We start from the raw sequence: 17824 nt of genomic DNA, 5'->3' as shown, positions 1-17824 counted from the left end.
CTGGAAGTTCGGATTTTGACCCCTCCCTTTCTCTCTCCAAGGAACTGAAGAAAATGGAACAACATACGCCCTCCAGTTAGTGTCAAAATGCACAGTGAAGGATACATTTATTCATACAAACAGGCCGCCATTACCGAGCATGGAAAGCTGGATTGTGTTGTACCATTAGTGCACTAGTTTACGCTCATGCCCCATATACCGCTCACTTTTGCAAAAAACAGCTTTTTTTAGGATCAATCGTACTCTGTTTATACATTTATACTTCAAAAACCCTAAATTTTTATTTGGTTTCATTACTTTTGCTGACGTACGTATTATTGCTGAGAAAAACTTTTTCGTCAGTTTCTTGATCGACGAAAATGTCAAACGTCACGCGTTGTTATTTTTTTGGCTAAGATGTCGATGTTTTCAATTTAAGCGAATAGTTCTTTGTTTACGTGATATTTCGAGCTAAAACTAGCACAGGTAGGTAGATTTGAGTGTCTTATCTATGATTAATACAAAGATTCATGACAACTAATGGCTTTTTACATATATCTGAGTCAAAATGTATTGAGCGGTTTTCTGGGCCGCTAAAAATTTAATGAGAACCAATTCACGCTCGCTATCCTTTCACTTTGTCTTGTTAAGGATGACTCCAACTGCAAAGAAGAAGGGATATTCCGCAAAGGCGATGGAAATGGCAGTAGACGCAGCAAAACGTAGGATGTCCATACGGCAAGCTGCAGCTCACTACGGTGTTCCGGCAGGAACTTTACGCGATAAACTACGACATAAATATTGTTAAAACAAACCCGGGCCGTCAACCATTTTGACATCGGATGAAGAAACCCGGATAGTGGATTGGATGACCCATGCCGCACGCTCTGGTTTACCAATCACTAAAAAGCACCTAAAACTGAGTGTAGCTCAGTTTGTGAAATTAACAAATAAAAATACCCCTTTCAAGAAAGGTATACCCGGCAAAAAATAGTTCAAGCTCTTCATGCAACGGCATAAACAAATTTCGCTACGGATGCCGAGCATCCTTGTGAAATATCGAGCTACCGTGGCCGAACCACAAATCCGTCAGTGGTTTAAAGAAGTGCGTAATTATCTGAAAGAGGAGGGATTCGAATAATTACTGGACAACCCCAACCGGATCTTCAATCTTGACGAAACCGCGTTTGAATTAGTCGTGAGAAATCAGAAATGCTTGGCATCGAAGAACATCAGACACCTGCATTCTATCTACGCCAACAATGATATAGAAAGTTACACCGCACTGTTTACTGCTAGCGCCGACGGCCACCTACTCCCCCCACTGGTGCTATTCCCCTACAAAAGCCGGCTCCCTGGAGAAATTGTTAAAAGTGCTCCACCAGATTGGGGGATTGGAAAAACCGCGAGCGGGTGGATGACAAGTGATGCATTTTATGATTATCTTAAGAACATTTTTCAGCCGTGGCTCGAGAAAGAAAAAATACCACTTCCGGTCATCTTATTCGTAGATGGTCATGAAAGTCACACTACTCTGATGAACGCTGAATTTTGTAACGACCATCAAATAATCCTAGTGGCGCTTTTCCCAAACTCGACGCATCTGACTCAACCCCTTGACGTCAGTTTTTTGGGCCTCTTAAAAAGCACTGGCATGAACAAGTGCTGAACTTCCGCATACAGAATGGTATGTCGCTAATTTCTAAACCTGAAATATGCCCTCTTATGATGCAAGCTTTGCTCAATTTTACTAATAAAGAGTCAGCCGTTCGAAGTGGATTCATGCGGAGTGGAATTTATCCGTGGTGTCCCGATGCCGTTGATTATCCATCTTTACCATTAAGTGCCAATGTTGATGGGTCGTCTGGTACACCACCAGATTCCTCAGAATTCCACTAATAAGTCTACTGGAGAGCACACTAACCGTACAACAGATTACCGAATTTCTAATCCAACAGAATTCGCTCCTATGGCAAGGAAACATAACTGATACTAGCCTGTTCTACTTCTGGAGGAATTTGAAAACCAGCTGCAGCGTCTTCAGCAGTGACAATCAGTCTTTGGAAGCACTTGAGCACAGCGATGGGAATCTTGTCCAACCCGTAGAAGCAAATCAGCACAGGAGTAAGGACTTCGATAGTGGCACCCAACCCATCAGCGTTTTTCGAGGATATGCTAATGACGGTATGTTATTTAGATTGAACTTTTTTTTAATTATATAGCTGAATGAACGATTGTTCTTCTATCCCACAGATTGTGATCCTAATATGGCCAACAAATACGCAACGCAGAAACAGTTGTTCGGTCAGTTACCATCTAATGATGATAGACTTTTAAAAATGAAGGTAATGTCAGAGCCTCATGGTGATAGCGACAAGGAAAATAATACGGATAACACAGCGGCATTTAATTTATCCTTCAACCACCCAAATCCTATTAAATCGGTGCAACGAAAGCGGGTAATATCAACAATCAATACGAAACTAACGATTTTAAATTGGCTCACTACTTGACTAGCCTATTGGTCCCAAGCAAACGATTAAAGTACCCCATTCTAGTCGTAATTCTAGTTCTACGCAATGTTTGTTTTGATTCGCTATGAAAGTTTGACAGATAAAATGAGGGGTTATTGGTTTTTCCTCTGTTTCAAGGGGTGAATCGATTAGCTTGGGACCGAAGAGAGTACCAGAGCTGAGCCAAAAAGTTGAGCACGTTATTTCGGGACCTTCTAGTCTTAGAGTTAGCTCTATGGTAATATTGCGTCCACCTACTGTTGCCACTAGCAAGGAATTCGCCTTGTTTATGGATGCTTAAGTTATGAAGAAGGAAAAAGTGGAACACGACAAACAGCATAAACGAAGAGAACGAGAAATAAAAAAGGCGGAGAAACTTGCAGAGAAAGAGAATAAGAAAAGAAAAATCAAAATTCGTCGACCAAAAATTCAGGCAGGAATGCAAACGTAAAGGATTAAAATGTATAATGAAAATTGGTATTATTAGTGTTACGTGTATGCAATAAAATAAAATGTTACAGAAACTCTAACTATTCTTCCATCTAAAGAAAGAAAAGAAATGAAAATACCATCAATTAAAATTGAGCGGAAAATTGGATAAAAAATGAACGGTAATTGGAACACCTGATCCTGACGTGAGCGCTAACTGGTACAGGTTTTATATATATATATTTTTATTTTTATCTATAGATTAAGATGTTTTTCTGATTTTTCTCGCATAGTATCTGGATTGAACGAACGAATAATGCTAAAAACATTTAAAAACATATTAATGGTTTTTTTTGTGAATTTTCAAACATAAACATGGGCTTAAATGGGTGGAAATTGGTTCATTTAAGGTACCTTTTGACTATAGTTTTAAGATGTATTGTATAGTGAACAAGAATCCTCGGCTCTGTAAAGTTAATTCAGTTGAGCCTTATCAAATAAATTAATATATAAAAAAAAAACACACGCATAACCGTCGGGGAGGCAGTGTGCCAGCGCTAATGCAACCGAAAACAATCAAAGCGAACGCACGCACAAAACAGAGAGCAAACTTAAAACAGAACCGTATCCGACGGGTTTCGAAACTCGAATCCCATTTTAGTATAAATTCTAGTACTACACAATGTTTGTTTTGATTCGCCATGAAAGCCTGATAGACAAAATGAAGGACTCGTGAACCCTCCCATGTTTCGAGGGGTGTACCGACTAGCTCGGGCCCGAAGACAGTACCAGAGCTGAGCCAAAAACTCTTCTTCGGGACCCACCAGTCTCAGAGCTACCTCTATGGTTATAGCATAGAGGTAACTCTAAGACCAGAAGGTCCCGAAGAAACGAGCTCAACTTTTTGGCTCAGCTCTCGTACTATTTTCGGTCCCAAGCTAATCGATGCACCCCTCAAAACATAGGAAAATCCACTAACCCCTTATTTTATCTGTCAAACTTTCATAGTGAATCAAAACAAACATAGTGTAGTACTGGAATTTATACTAGAATGGGGTACGTTAGTCAATTTGCTTGGAATCAATAGGCTAGTCAGTGAGCCAATTTAAAATCGTTAGTTTCGTATTGATTGTTGGTTATAGTGAAGACAACATATCAAAAAGACTTGCAACTCTTCCAGTTTCTCATACAACCGGTCTCCATTCACCTTTCACTAATTATAGAACATAAAGTCCTACACACTTAGATTTTTTTACAGAAATCTGTAAAATTTTACCGAAATCTCAACAGCTGAACGTTCGGTAATGTGTTCGATGATTTTTTGGATTACCGAAAAATCTGTAATTATTTTTTTGCAATTACCGAACCGATCGGTATTTTTTTACAAATGCTTCGGTAAAATTTTGGAAGAATAAATTTTTGTTTTACCGAACCTTTCTGTGTTTTTTGCGGATAATCTGTAAAACCCATGCTTTTAATTATTTGATTCTTATTAAAGCTACTTTTTCCAGGTATTTTTTCGGCATGACCATGTAAAATTCGATTTTGAGATTTTTTAGTTTTTGCGCATATATTTTACTTTTCTTTTTAATTAAGTAGATTTCAATGAATACTAATCCATTCCAATCAAACTATTAAATGCTGTGCAAAAACTTGGTGCCCGTTGTGCTGAACTTTTCAACCCCCATTGCAGCCCCTGCGATAAACAATGGCTGTTTACATGGCGGTGCAAGCCAGCAACGTAGCCGGGAACTTGGGCAGATTATCGAAGACTAGAACAAAATTTCATAATAAAATAAGTGTTTTATATTACTTACGGAAAATACTGATGATCCTTGCGTCCTGTCCATGCAATTTGTCCAAGAGATTGTCCATTTTCGCGCTTTTTCCGATACTTTTACTTCCAGCGCGTCAAGCACTTTTGAATTGTTTGCTTTTCAGATTTGACAAGATGGCTGCACAGGGTGCTTACAGAAGCTCGGTGAAATAATTACCGATTTATGGTAAATTGTCATGTGTTACAGATAATTCAGTAAAAAACATTACAGATCGTTCGGTATTTGTTTTTATTTACAGTATTTCGGTAAGTCTGAGACAAATTGATGAAAAATACCTAAGTTTTACCGAACAATCTGTAATATACATTTTACAGACCAATTGCGGTGTTTTTGTTTACCGAATTCTGTAAAAAATTCTAAGTGTGTATGATTTGTTTTAGCAACACATTATCTATTTTTAAATTCATTTATCATTCCACATCGAACGCTCGACTGTTTCGGTCAAGTATTGCTTGCACTCCGTAATCGGTACTAGTTTTTTTCCCCTATTGAGGTTTTTTTTTCAATCCGCTTTCATACTGAGTGGTGTTGTAGTATACAACAGTGCAGTGAGCATCGCGGAATTGTAATTGCCGCTCAATCGTTTGAGAAAGGAAGCAGTCATTTCCGGCCGAGTCCGGCAGATGAGCTGTACATCTCTAACCAACAAGTTTCATCGCTTCACGAAACGGCAAACTCAAGGTCATCGAGTTCACCAGCCGGCGAGCCAGCCGGTGCTTTGTTGCAAACACTCGAGGGCAACAATAGAACGATCATCACCATCATTCTCACATCAGGATAGATCATCGTCATCAGCCACACTCCGTGCGCTTGTGTGGAGAGTTAAGTAACAAACGGTTATCTTCCGTTCTCCGCAACCAGATTAATCTCCATACAGTGCTGATTAACTTTTCTGACACCTTTTTGTTTTTTCCTGAAAAAGTTTTCATTTTTTTTCTCTTTTTTGTTCATTTACTGTTTTTTTTTTTTTGCAAGTTGATTAATCTCCCTATAGTGTTGATTAACTTTCCTGGCACCTTTTTTTTCCATTTTAAAGGTTTTTTTTTGCTTTGTTGGATTAAGTATTATTTTTACCGTTATATTTTTTGGATAAGTTTATTTTTTTCTTATTTTTTTTTTATTTATTATTTTTTTTTCTCAACGCATATATATATATATTTTTTTTTTTATACTAATTTATTTGTACAGGCTCAATCGAATAAACTTTACAGAGCCGAGTTATCATTTGCATTATACATTAATAATGTCTTAAATCTAGAGTTAAAGGAATTGAACCGATTACTCGCGGTCGTCTCGAGGTTAGTGGAGATTTACAATTTTTTGGATGGGGAAAGGGAGAAGGAGGTTTGAAATATGATTTATTATACAAATATTTAATTAATCCTAAAACATGAACTTATTTCTATTCATCTTGAAAACAAACATTAAAAAAAAACTACACGCACAATACACAAACTAAACACAAGGTTAATCAAATTTACAATCTAAGGTTAGTATTCTTAAAGTAAACATATATGAGTTTCATAAACTCCAGATCACGTCTAGCCAAAATATCCCGAACTGGAACATTAGGTTGTCTACCTCGAGCCCGAAGGGAATCGCACAGCTCAGATCTGACTCCACGATGCTCAGCACAAGACCAAAGGATGTGATCGGCGTCTTGGTAACCTTGTCCACATTCACAGAGATTGCTGTCTCCCAGCTCAACACGAAACAAGTGAGCGTTTAACGAATAGTGATTGGACATGAGGCGAGACATCAGACGAATGAAGTCTCGACCCACATCCAACCCCTTGAACCAAGGACTCTTCGACACCTTAGGGATGATCGAGATTAGCCATCGTCTCAAACTTCCTTCACTCCATTTATTTTGCCAGCTGGCGAGCGACTGTTGACGATAAATGAAGAAAAATTCATTGTAGGCGATTTGTCGATCGTTAATATCGCCTTGCATAGCGCCCACCTTAGCAAGTGAGTCCGCCTTCTCATTGCCCGGAATCGAGCAATGAGATGGGACCCATGCAAAGGTGATGACAAAAGATCTTAAAGATAAAGCACTCAGAAGCTCTCGTATTTTCATGAGAAAATACGAGGAGTGCTTTACCGGCCTCATGGATCGAATAGCCTCGACAGAACTGAGACTATCCGTAAAAATAAAATAGTGATCTGGTGCAAGTGAGGCGATCGTTTCTAGCGTATAGTGTATTGCCGCCAGTTCAGCAACATATACGGAACAAGGAGCTTGAAGCATTCGAGAGGCGCTATGAAATTCGTTAAAAATACCAAAACCAGCGGACGAATCTATTAGTGATCCATCTGTGAAGAACGATCTTGCGGAATCAACTTGGCCAAACTTTGCAGCGTAAATTGACGGAACAATCATGGAACGATGATGTTCTGGGATTCCACGAATCTCCCGCGTCAAAGATAAATCAAAACTAACTGAATTGCCGAAGTCGGAGAAGCATACACGATGGGGATTATGCTGTGAAGGGCTGACATCCTGAGTTATGTACACGTAGTACAATGACATACAACGAGTTTGAGGGTTTAGCTCAAGAAGCTTCTCAAAGTTTTCGATTACCAGTGGGTTCATAACTTCACAACGGGTGAGGAGCCTGAGGGACAATTCCGAAAACCGATCCGATAGTGGCAACATGCCCGCCAACACTTCGAGACTCATCGTATAAGTCGAGTGCATGCATCCTAACGCGATACGAAGACAACGATACTGAATACGTTCCAGTTTGATGATGTGAGTTTTAGCCGCCGACTGGAAGCAAAAACTACCGTACTCTAAAACCGATAAAATCGTTGTCCGGTACAACGTTAGAAGATCTTGCGGATGAGCTCCCCACCACGTTCCGGTAATTGTTCGGAGAAAATTGATCCTTTGTTGGCATTTTCGTCTCAGATACTCAATGTGGGATCTCCAGGTGCATTTGGAATCGAACCAGACCCCAAGATATTTGAAAGACATGGAATGAGTGATCGGCTTACCCAAAAGTTGAAGCTTCGGTTGTGCTGGGCTATGCTTCCTAGAAAAAACGACCAACTCAGTTTTCTCCGTGGAGAATTCGATACCTAGCTGGATAGCCCAAGTAGACAAATTGTCCAAGGTATCCTGTAAGGGTCCTTGCAGGTTGACCCCTGTGGGCCCTGTCATAGACACTACGCCATCATCTGCAAGTTGTCTCAACGTGCAGTTGTCACTAAGACAATTGTCAATTTCTCTGACATAGAAATTGTACAAAAGGGGGCTTAAACATGAGCCCTGGGGGAGACCCATGTAACTAAATCGAGAAGCTGTAGAGTTTCCATGAGAAAAGCTCATATGTTTCTCTGACAGCAAATTGTACAAAAAGTTATTAATTAATGGAGAAAGGCCACAAGCGTGGAGTTTGTCTGAAAGGACTTCAACCGATACTGAATCAAAAGCCCCCTTAATATCCAAGAAGACAGAAGCCATTTGCTCTTTATTAGCAAAAGCCAACTGAATTTCAGTGGAAAGCAACGCGAGACAGTCGTTCGTTCCCTTACCCCTACGGAAACCAAATTGAGTATCTGAGAGTAGGTGGTTCGTCTCAACCCATTTGTCGAGGCGAAAAAGGATCATTTTCTCCAACAATTTTCGAATGCACGATAACATCGCGATGGGACGATACGAGTTATGATCTGACGCGGGTTTTCCAGGCTTTTTAATGGCTATAACTCTCACTCGCCTCCAATCATCTGGAACAATATTGAACACCAGGAACTGACAAAACAAGTTCAACATGCGCCTCTTAGCGACGTCTGGGAGGTTCTTCAACAAGTCGAACTTGATCCTATCAGCCCCCGGAGCCGAATTGCGACACGAAAGGAGCGCGAGTGAGAGCTCCAGTATTGAAAAAGGCTGGCTGATCTCGTCTACCGAATTCGTCGTTTCGCGAGGAATCATCTGTGCCGGCACGGAATCAGGACATACTTTTCGCGCGAACTTGAGAATCCACCGATCCGAGTACTCCTCGCTCTCGTTGTTTGAAGACCGGTTACGCATCCTTCACGCCGTGTTCCAAAGCGTACTCATCGACGTTTCGCGCGATAAACCGTCCACGAATTGCCGCCAGTATCCACGTTTCTTGGCTTTGATGAGGCTCTTGAGTTCGTGTTCAAGAGTCGAGTACGCTTCGAAATACTCGGGTGTTCCGCGTTTCCGGAAAAGCTTAAACGCGTCGGACTTTTTACGATAAACCTCAGTGCATTGCTGGTCCCACCAAGGGGTAGGAGGTTTCCTACGAAAAGACGTTCTTGGAACCGGCCGAGTTTGAGCTCGAAGCGCGCTGTCCAAGATCAGATTGGAGAGGAAGTTATATTCCTCCAACGGTGGAAGCTCTTCTACCGACGACACGGCTTCATCTATCGCGGTCTTGAACGTTGTCCAATCGATATTACGGGTGAGGTCGTACGCGACGTTAACGGATTCCGACAAATTGAACCCACTGGCAATCGAAATGCCGATCGGCAAGTGATCACTACCGTGGGGATCCTGGATCACATTCCACGTGCAATCCAACGATAATGAATTAGAGCAAAGTGTGAGGTCTAATCTACTTCCATTTGAGGATGGACCAGCCAGACGTGTTACTTCTCCATTGTTAAGAATTGTCATATTGAAGTTATCACAGAGGTCATATATCAAAGTAGAACGGTTGTCATCATACAGTTCCCCCCAGCCTGTACCGTGGGAATTAAAATCTCCCATAATCAACCGTGGAGTAGGAAGAACTGAACAGATATCTGAAAGTTGTTTTTGACTAATCGAAACTCGGGGAGGAATATACACAGAAGCAATACAAAGGCTCTTGCCTTTAACAAAAGCCTGACATGCGACAACTTCAATACCTGGAAATTTTGGAAGATTCACTCTATAGAAGGAATGACACTTTTTGATCCCCAAAAGTACTCCTCCTCCACGCGAATCCTCACGATCCAGTCGAATAATGTTAAAATCATGAAAAGGAAGATCGATATCTGAAGAGAGCCAAGTTTCACACAGAGCAAATGCATCACAATCATTATTGTGAACCAAAAACTTAAACGATTCTATCTTAGGAATAAGACTTCGACAATTCCACTGTAGAACAGTGATCAAATCCCCGACCTCGTTTGGAAAATTATCCATCGAAGGAGATGATTGCTGCAAGGAGGGGCCACTTCAATGTCAACTGCTTCAAGAGGGTTTTCACAGTAGGAAGCATTGCCAGAACAATGCTTTTCAGAGGATCAGAAATATCGAGGTAATTGAGGATACTGTCCACAATGTTATCAAATGAGAACAACCCAGATGAAGAAGGGGCTTGTGTTCTGAAAATTGGGGCATCGGGGGTTTTGGATGTCCCCGGGAGAGGTGGAAAATCCTGGGTATAATCAGTTCTGCGGAATCCAGGAGGAGTAGAAGTCTCCTTTTTTCCACCACTCCTTGATTTGGGCAAGCTGATTTGGGGTTCTTGATCTGCAACTTTCCGCGAACGGATGCGTTTTCGTTTCCGGGCAGAACCTTCCGGAAAACTGAAAGAAACTCCCTCCTCAGCCAAGTCAGAGCCAGACTCGTCATCTGACAAAAGAGCGAAGGGATTTGTTTCGTTGGTCGATGGCTTGGCTGTCTTAAGCATTTCTGCAAAAGACCGCCTGGAACGTTCTTTAAGAGAGCGCTCTAGTTTTTCCCCGCGTTGTTTGTACACCGGACACGACGAGAGACCATGAGGAGGAGATCCTTTGCAGTACACGCATTTTGGTGCCGTGACTGTGCAGGCGCCATCCTCGTGCTTCTCCCCGCATTTGGAACAGCATGCCTTGCTGCCACAGTGAGAGGCCGTATGTCCCAACTGTTTGCAGTTTTGGCAGATCATGACCCGAGGAACAAACAAGCGCACAGGTAGCCGAAGTTTTCCCAACTCGATGTACTGAGGAAGGGCTGAACCAGAAAAGGTCACGCGAAACGAGTCTGTGTGTAAAACTCTTTTTACCCTCGCTGACAGATACTGAGCCCAGTTTTTGGACATCCAGTATCTTCACCGGGGGGAGCAAGGGGTTCTTGAAACGGTCAACCGCCTGCTTCTCCAAGATCTCAGGGGTCAGACTCGCTTCGGTGACCACACCTTCGATCTCCACATCACGAGCTGGTATGTAAACCCTGTACTCAATCGTAAAGAGCTGGGAGGCAGCAATCTCGTTAGCCTGCTTCAGGTTAGAAACGACAACACGAAGTTTATTATGCCTAACCTTCGTGATTTCGGTCACGGCCGAGTATCGCTTCGTCAGATCAGTGGAAATTTGCATCAAGTTCAAAGGTTTGTTTTTGGGCTGAAAGTAGACAACCCATGGCCCAGTCGAGTCATCTGGATAGGCTCGCGATCGGGGGCTTTTCTGAGACGAACCATGAATGACAACACGTTTTCGTCTTTTCTTGCCATCGAGTGGCAAACTGGTGTCATCTTCCGACAAAATGTCCATATCGTCTTCTGACGAGACGTCCATTTTGCCGTACTAGTGGGAGCGGTAAACGCTCTACCACTGAAACGATGCTTAAAACCACACAGACACAATAAACAGAAAAAAAACTACAAACACAGAAACACAAAATTAAATTTAACTGATGGGCGAGAGAAAGAAACAGGAAAAAAAAACTTATCTGCTATACTACTACCACCGAGTGATTACACAGCAGTGGGTGACCTTTGATGCGCGTGTGCGGGCGATCTTTGTAGTGGTGTGCTTGTATTAGGCTCGGCACTCAGCTGGACACACGATGATGGATGACCGGTATAAATGCGGAGGCAGATGCTGACACTCGATGACGATGATCTGTGTATGGTATGGTATGCGTGATCACGCACCGATGGCAAAATGGTTGGCGAATTGGCAATCGCAAAAACAATTTTCCTTCCGATGATGCCGAAAACACACTTTCTTCTCAGAAAAAAACTCACTTTCAGATAATTGTTTAGCCGGGTACTATGCCAGTAATCACTAAGCGAGAAAAATCTGATAATTTAAACCAACCGAATACCGAGAAAACTTCCGAAATACCGGAGCGCGAAACAAGTCGACTGTACTTCTTGCTAGTTCGCAGTGGGATGATATATATATATATATATTTCCTTTTTTATGTCGAAATCTGTTGCGGAGGTACTTAAGACCCCGCAATGGATGAAACCAATGATGGCGGGGGTATTTCGCTAGCAGATATCTCCGATGATGAGTCTGTTAAATCTCCATCATTCGAAAATCTGCTTCTCACTGAAGAGGAAATGGATACCTCAGGGGATTCTACTTCGGACCCCAAAACGAGCACTGGAGCTTACCCAAAGGTGATGTCTAAACAACAACCTCCTTCACCCCCTGCCCCCCCTTCTCCACCATCGCCCCCTCGTCCACCTGTTCCCCCTACTCCAACCGTTCCCTTAAAAATTTCTGCGACCCCCCGCCATAAAGCTTACCCAAGCGACTCAAAAGGTCCGTGGGTTGTTTTTTTCCGGCCCAAACAAAAACCTTTGAATATTTCTCGGATTTCGAAGGATCTGACAAAACATTTTTCGGCCGTAACCGATATCTTTAAGGTAACGTCAAACAAACTGCGCGTTACCGTTGATGACCTGAAACAGGCAAACCGGATTGCTGCCTGTGAGCTTTTTTCGATCGAATATCGAGTCTACGTCCCCAGTTGTGACGTAGAAATTGAAGGAGTGGTCACCGAATCGAGTCTGACTTGTGAGGATTTCCTACAAGTCGAATCTTTCGGCATTTTCAAAAACCATGCCCTCCCGAAAGTCAAGATACTGGACTGCATTCAACTGCAGTCAGTGTCGCTCATAGGCACTAACAAAAAGTATACCCTCTCAGATTCGTTTCGTGTGACCTTTTCAGGATCGGCATTACCTGACTACGTCACAATTGGGAAGGTTCGACTACCTGTACGCTTGTTTGTACCGAGGGTAATGAATTGCTTGAAATGCAAACAACTAGGTCACACCGCGGACTTTTGTTCCAACAAACCGCGGTGCGATCAATGTGGGGAGGAGCATACGAAGGGTCCTTGTCATGCTACCCCAAAATGCGTTTACTGTAAGGATGCTCCGCATGCTCTGAGTGATTGCCCGAAGTACAAACAGCAGGGAGAAAAACTAAAGCGGTCTTTGCAAGCTCGCTCTAAGCGCTCGTTAGCAGAAATTTTGAAAACGACCGCTTCATCTTCCCAAACCACCCCAAAAAGCAACAACACATTCCACCTCCTGCCAGATGATGATCAGGGCTCTGACTCAGAGGTGGGTGAGAGTAGTCCTTTTGTCTTTAATGGCAACACGAGGAAGCGGTCCAAAACAAACGTCACCCAAAAACCTCGTAAGGCCTCTCGTACGGACTCCCAACCTACCTTGTCAAATTTAAGAGGTAGCGGAAATGTAGCAAAACCCCCACCACCGGGATTTAAAGTTTGTAATTTTAACAAAGACTTTCCGCCACTTCCGGGATCATCTAAAACCCCAGATATCCCAGTTTTTCAGCCAGAAAAACAGCTGAATAACCAGCAAGAACATGATGCCATGTTCACGTTTTCTGGAATTGTGGAGAGCATCTTCAATATATTCAACGTCTCTGACTCAACTAGGAACATTATTAATTTAGTGCTTCCATTTGTGAAAACTCTTTTGAAGCAACTAGCTTCTAGGTGGTCCTTCCTTGCGTCGATCATATCCTTTGATGGATAATTTTCCGAATGAGGACGGGGATATGATCTCTGTTCTTCAGTGGAACTGTAGAAGTCTTATACCGAAACTTGACACATTCAAATTTTTACTTCACAACTCACTTTGTGATGCATTTGCTCTTTGTGAAACATGGCTTTCTTCAGACACCGATCTCCGTTTCCACGATTTTAACATTATTCGCCTTGATCGAGCAGATTCGTATGGAGGGGTGCTTCTCGGGATTAATAAGCTCCATTCCTTTTATAGAATCGATCTGCCTTCCGTGACAGGCATTGAAGTTGTCGCATGTCAGGTAAATATTCGAGGTAAAAGCCTCAGTATTGCCTCAGTATATCTTCCTCCAAGAACTGCGATTTCTCGCCAAGGTTTCTCTGATATCTGCTCAGCTTTATCTGAGCCTCGGTTGATCTTAGGAGATTTTAACTCCCACGGTACAGGCTGGGGGGAACTGTACGACGACAACCGCTCAACCCTGATATACGACCTTTGCGATAACTTCAATATGACAATTCTAAACACTGGGGAAGTAACACGAGTGGCCAAACCTCCAGCTAGAGAAAGTAGATTAGACCTCTCCCTCAGTTCGAGTTCACTATCGTTGGATTGCTCGTGGAAAGTAATTCAAGATCCCTACGGTAGTGACCATTTGCCAATCAAAATTTCTATTACCAATGGTTCATTTTCCACTCGCTCGGTTGACATCGCGTACGACCTCACGAAAAACATCGACTGGCAAAAATTTGCGTCCGCGGTTCTCGGTGGTACTGATTCGGTTGAGATACTCCCTCCGCTGGATGAGTACTCCTTTTTAACGCGACTTATCGTTGACTGTGCTCTTCAAGCACAGACGAAACGCGTTCCGGGTGTTTTCGTTCGCAAACGACCTCTCACTCCGTGGTGGGATAAGGATTGCACCGACGCGAACAGCGAGAAGTCCGCCGCGTTTAAACGCTTCCGCAAACACGGTAAGGTCGAGGATTTCGAGCGGTACACCGACCTCGAGAACACTTTTAAAGGCTTGATTAAAGCCAAAAAACGCGGTTCGTCGATGGTTTGTCGCGCGAGACTTCCATGAGAACGCTCTGGAATGTCGGCAGGAGAATGCGAAACGCGTCATCACCGGTCAACGAAGACAAGGAGTACTCAGACAGTTGGATATTCAGCTTCGCGCGGAAAGTTTGCCCGGATTCGGTGTCGGTTCAAACCAACGTTCGTGATCGTCCGTCGGGTAGTAACGAAATAGATTCCCCGTTTTCGATGGTGGAATTCTCACTTGCTCTCCTCTCATGTAACAACTCAGCTCCAGGAATGGATAGAATCAAGTTCAACTTGCTTAAAAATCTCCCAGACGTCGCGAAGAGACGCTTGTTGAACTTATTCAATCAATTTCTGGAGCACAACATTGTTCCAGATGACTGGAGGCAAGTAAAAGTTATCGCCATTCGAAAACCCGGTAAACCCGCATCGGATTATAACTCGTACCGTCCCATCGCGATGCTGTCCTGTATACGGAAATTGTTGGAGAAAATGATTCATTTTCGTCTAGACAAATGGGTCGAGTCGAATGGTTTACTTTCAGATACGCAATTTGGATTTCGGAGAGGCAAAGGAACGAGCGACTGTCTTGCGTTGCTTTCAACTGAAATTCAACTGGCTTATGCGCAAAAACAGCAAATGGGTTCAGTTTTCTTGGATATTAAGGGGGCTTTTGATTCTGTTTGTATCGATGTCCTTTCGGATAAACTCCACGATAGTGGGCTTTCACCAATTATGAACAACTATTTGAGCAACTTGTTGTCTGAGAAATATATGAGCTTTTCTCATGGAAACTCGACAACTTCACGAATTAGTTACATGGGTCTCCCCCAGGGCTCATGTTTAAGCCCCCTTCTTTATAATTTTTATGTAAAAGACATTGATGGTTGTCTTGATGAAAATTGCTCGCTAAGGCAGCTTGCAGATGACGGCGTTGTGTCCGTTATAGGGCCAAGTGCACCGGACCTGCAAGGACCATTGCAAGATACCTTAGACAATTTGTCTACTTGGGCTATGAAGCTGGGTATCGAATTCTCTCCGGAGAAAACTGAGTTGGTTGTTTTTTCTAGGAAGCATCATCCTGCACAGTTACAGCTTCAACTAAAGGGTAGAACAATCACTCAAAGTATATCTTTCAAGTATTTAGGTGTCTGGTTCGATTCCAAAAGCACGTGGGGAAAACATATTGCGTATGTGAAACAAAAATGCCAACAAAGAATCAATTTTCTTCGTACAATTACTGGAACTTGGTGGGGAGCACACCCGGAAGATCTGATCAGGTTGTATCGAACAACCATCTTGTTGGTCCTAGAGTACGGTAGCTTCTGCTTTCAATCCGCGGCAAAAACACACATCCTGAAGCTACAACGGGTTCAATACCGTTGCCTCCGAATCGCGCTTGGCTGTATGCACTCGACGCATACGATGAGCCTCGAAGTACTCGCGGGTGTTCTCCCACTGACAGATCGTTTCGCTGAGCTGTCTTTCCGGTTCCTCATCCGTTGTGAAGTATTGAATCCTTTGGTAATAGAACACTTTGAGAAGCTGCTCGATCAAAATCCTCAAACAAAATTCATGAGTTTGTACTATGAGTACATGACGCTGGAGGTTGGTCCTTCTTCATTAGTCTCCAATCGTGATTGCTTCCAAGCCTTCTATAGTTCCTCTGTAAATTTTGATCTGACCATGATGCAAGAAATCCATGGAATACCAGATCACCATCGGTCGATGGTTGTTCCCTCAATTTTTGCAATCAAGTACCACCATGTAAGTAACGATAAAAGATTTTTCACAGATGGGTCAACCATAAATGCTTCCACTGGATTTGGTGTATTTAATCAATTTCATAGCGCCTCCTATAAACTGCAGAAACCACCCACACGAATTGCCGGCGAAAAAGTGACGTCATTTGACATTGGGCGACTTGAAGACTGATCGTTTTTAAATTGGTGTGTTTTTTTTTTTGTCGTGCGCTCAGCCATCTTGTCTGGTTTGTTTATAAACAAACCAGACAAGATGGCTGAGCGCACGGAGCGGTGAATCCTTTGCGGTGTTTGCGGTGCGCAAATTACATTTCCCGAGTCGCGAAGGGAAGTAGGAGCATTAACAGTAAGTATTAAATTATTATTGTTATATTTAGTGTTATTATTTTTAATTTAAAAAATTAATGCGTTGCATCAGTAACTATTTTCCAAAAATTTGTCCGCTGGAGGAATCCGGCGGATTTAAGCATCCTTACTGTCATCAACAAGGATGTTTAACTACTCATCCCGATTCCTCCAGCGGATCAATTTTGAAAAATAATTACAAATTCTAAACAACAGATCCCAAATTTTGATGATTTTGTATTTTTTTTTTCAGCCGGCTGCTTCCAAAATTCCGGATTAAGAGAGGTGTTGGGAGGGAGGTGTTGAATAGAGGTAAGTATTGAATAGTTTGTTTTTTTTTTCTTTATTAAAGAGACTTTCAGCCTTGGGCTGGTTCGTCTCTGGGAATCCCAGATGGGGATCCCCTATTTGAGGGGGTGGGAATTCCAGAGGGAAATTACCCTAACAACATAGTTTGGATCCCAGAGGGGATTTCCGAAAAAGGGCGTGGGCCCCGGAAACAGAGTTTTTAGCTACGGAGTTTTTAATTTGGTGGCCCTGGAAGGGAACATCCGAGGGTGGGGTCCCTTAGTTGCTTAGTGGCTGTCTTAATTCTGTCATTTTGTTGGAGAATTCCGTTTTCGTTGCGTTGGTCTGTATAGTTGCTGATGTGGGTGGTTGGTTGTGAGATTCTGGTTCCGAGAGTGATCTGGTATGGTGGTGATGATGATGATGGTGAGTTAGGTGATCAGATTAGATCGAACAGCTCAGCTTCCCGCAGGAAAGCTAAAAGGGCTGTAATTCTGGTAGTATCGATACCGAGGGCATCGCTGATGCTTCCCGGGATGTCGTAGCGGGTTCTTGGTGCTTCGTATTTCGGACAGTGGCAGATAATGTGATCCACCGTTTGAGGAATTCGGCATAGATCACAGATCCTATGGAAAGGTCCGTCTCCCTTGTATGAATAGTTTGTTATTAAGTGTAGTTATTTTTAAAAATTGATCCACTGGAGGAATCTAACTGAGTTAAGCATCCTTATTGATGCAATGCATTAATAAGGATGTTTAACTCATCCGGATTCCTCCAGCGGATCAATTTTGACGTAACTATTTTCCAAAAATTGATCCGCTGGAGGAATCCGGCGGATTTAAGCATCCTTACTGATGCAACGCATCAACATGGATGTTCAACTCATC

General features: G+C 42.7%; 1 pseudogene; it reads left to right on the top strand.

The window, feature by feature from the left end:
- Positions 1-631: 631 nt before the first annotated feature.
- Positions 632-16929, top strand: LOC135702578 (uncharacterized; annotated as a pseudogene).
- The last annotated feature ends 895 nt before the right edge of the window (positions 16930-17824 follow it).

The sequence above is a fragment of the Ochlerotatus camptorhynchus genome, unplaced genomic scaffold, assembly GCF_037179485.1.
Source record: "Ochlerotatus camptorhynchus isolate MF236.1 unplaced genomic scaffold, CSIRO-AGI_Acam_v1.1 ptg000193l, whole genome shotgun sequence".
Classification (NCBI taxonomy): domain Eukaryota; kingdom Metazoa; phylum Arthropoda; class Insecta; order Diptera; family Culicidae; genus Ochlerotatus; species Ochlerotatus camptorhynchus.
The sequence above is the reverse complement of the archived record's forward strand: the minus strand, read 5'-3'. Positions and strand labels throughout refer to the sequence as shown.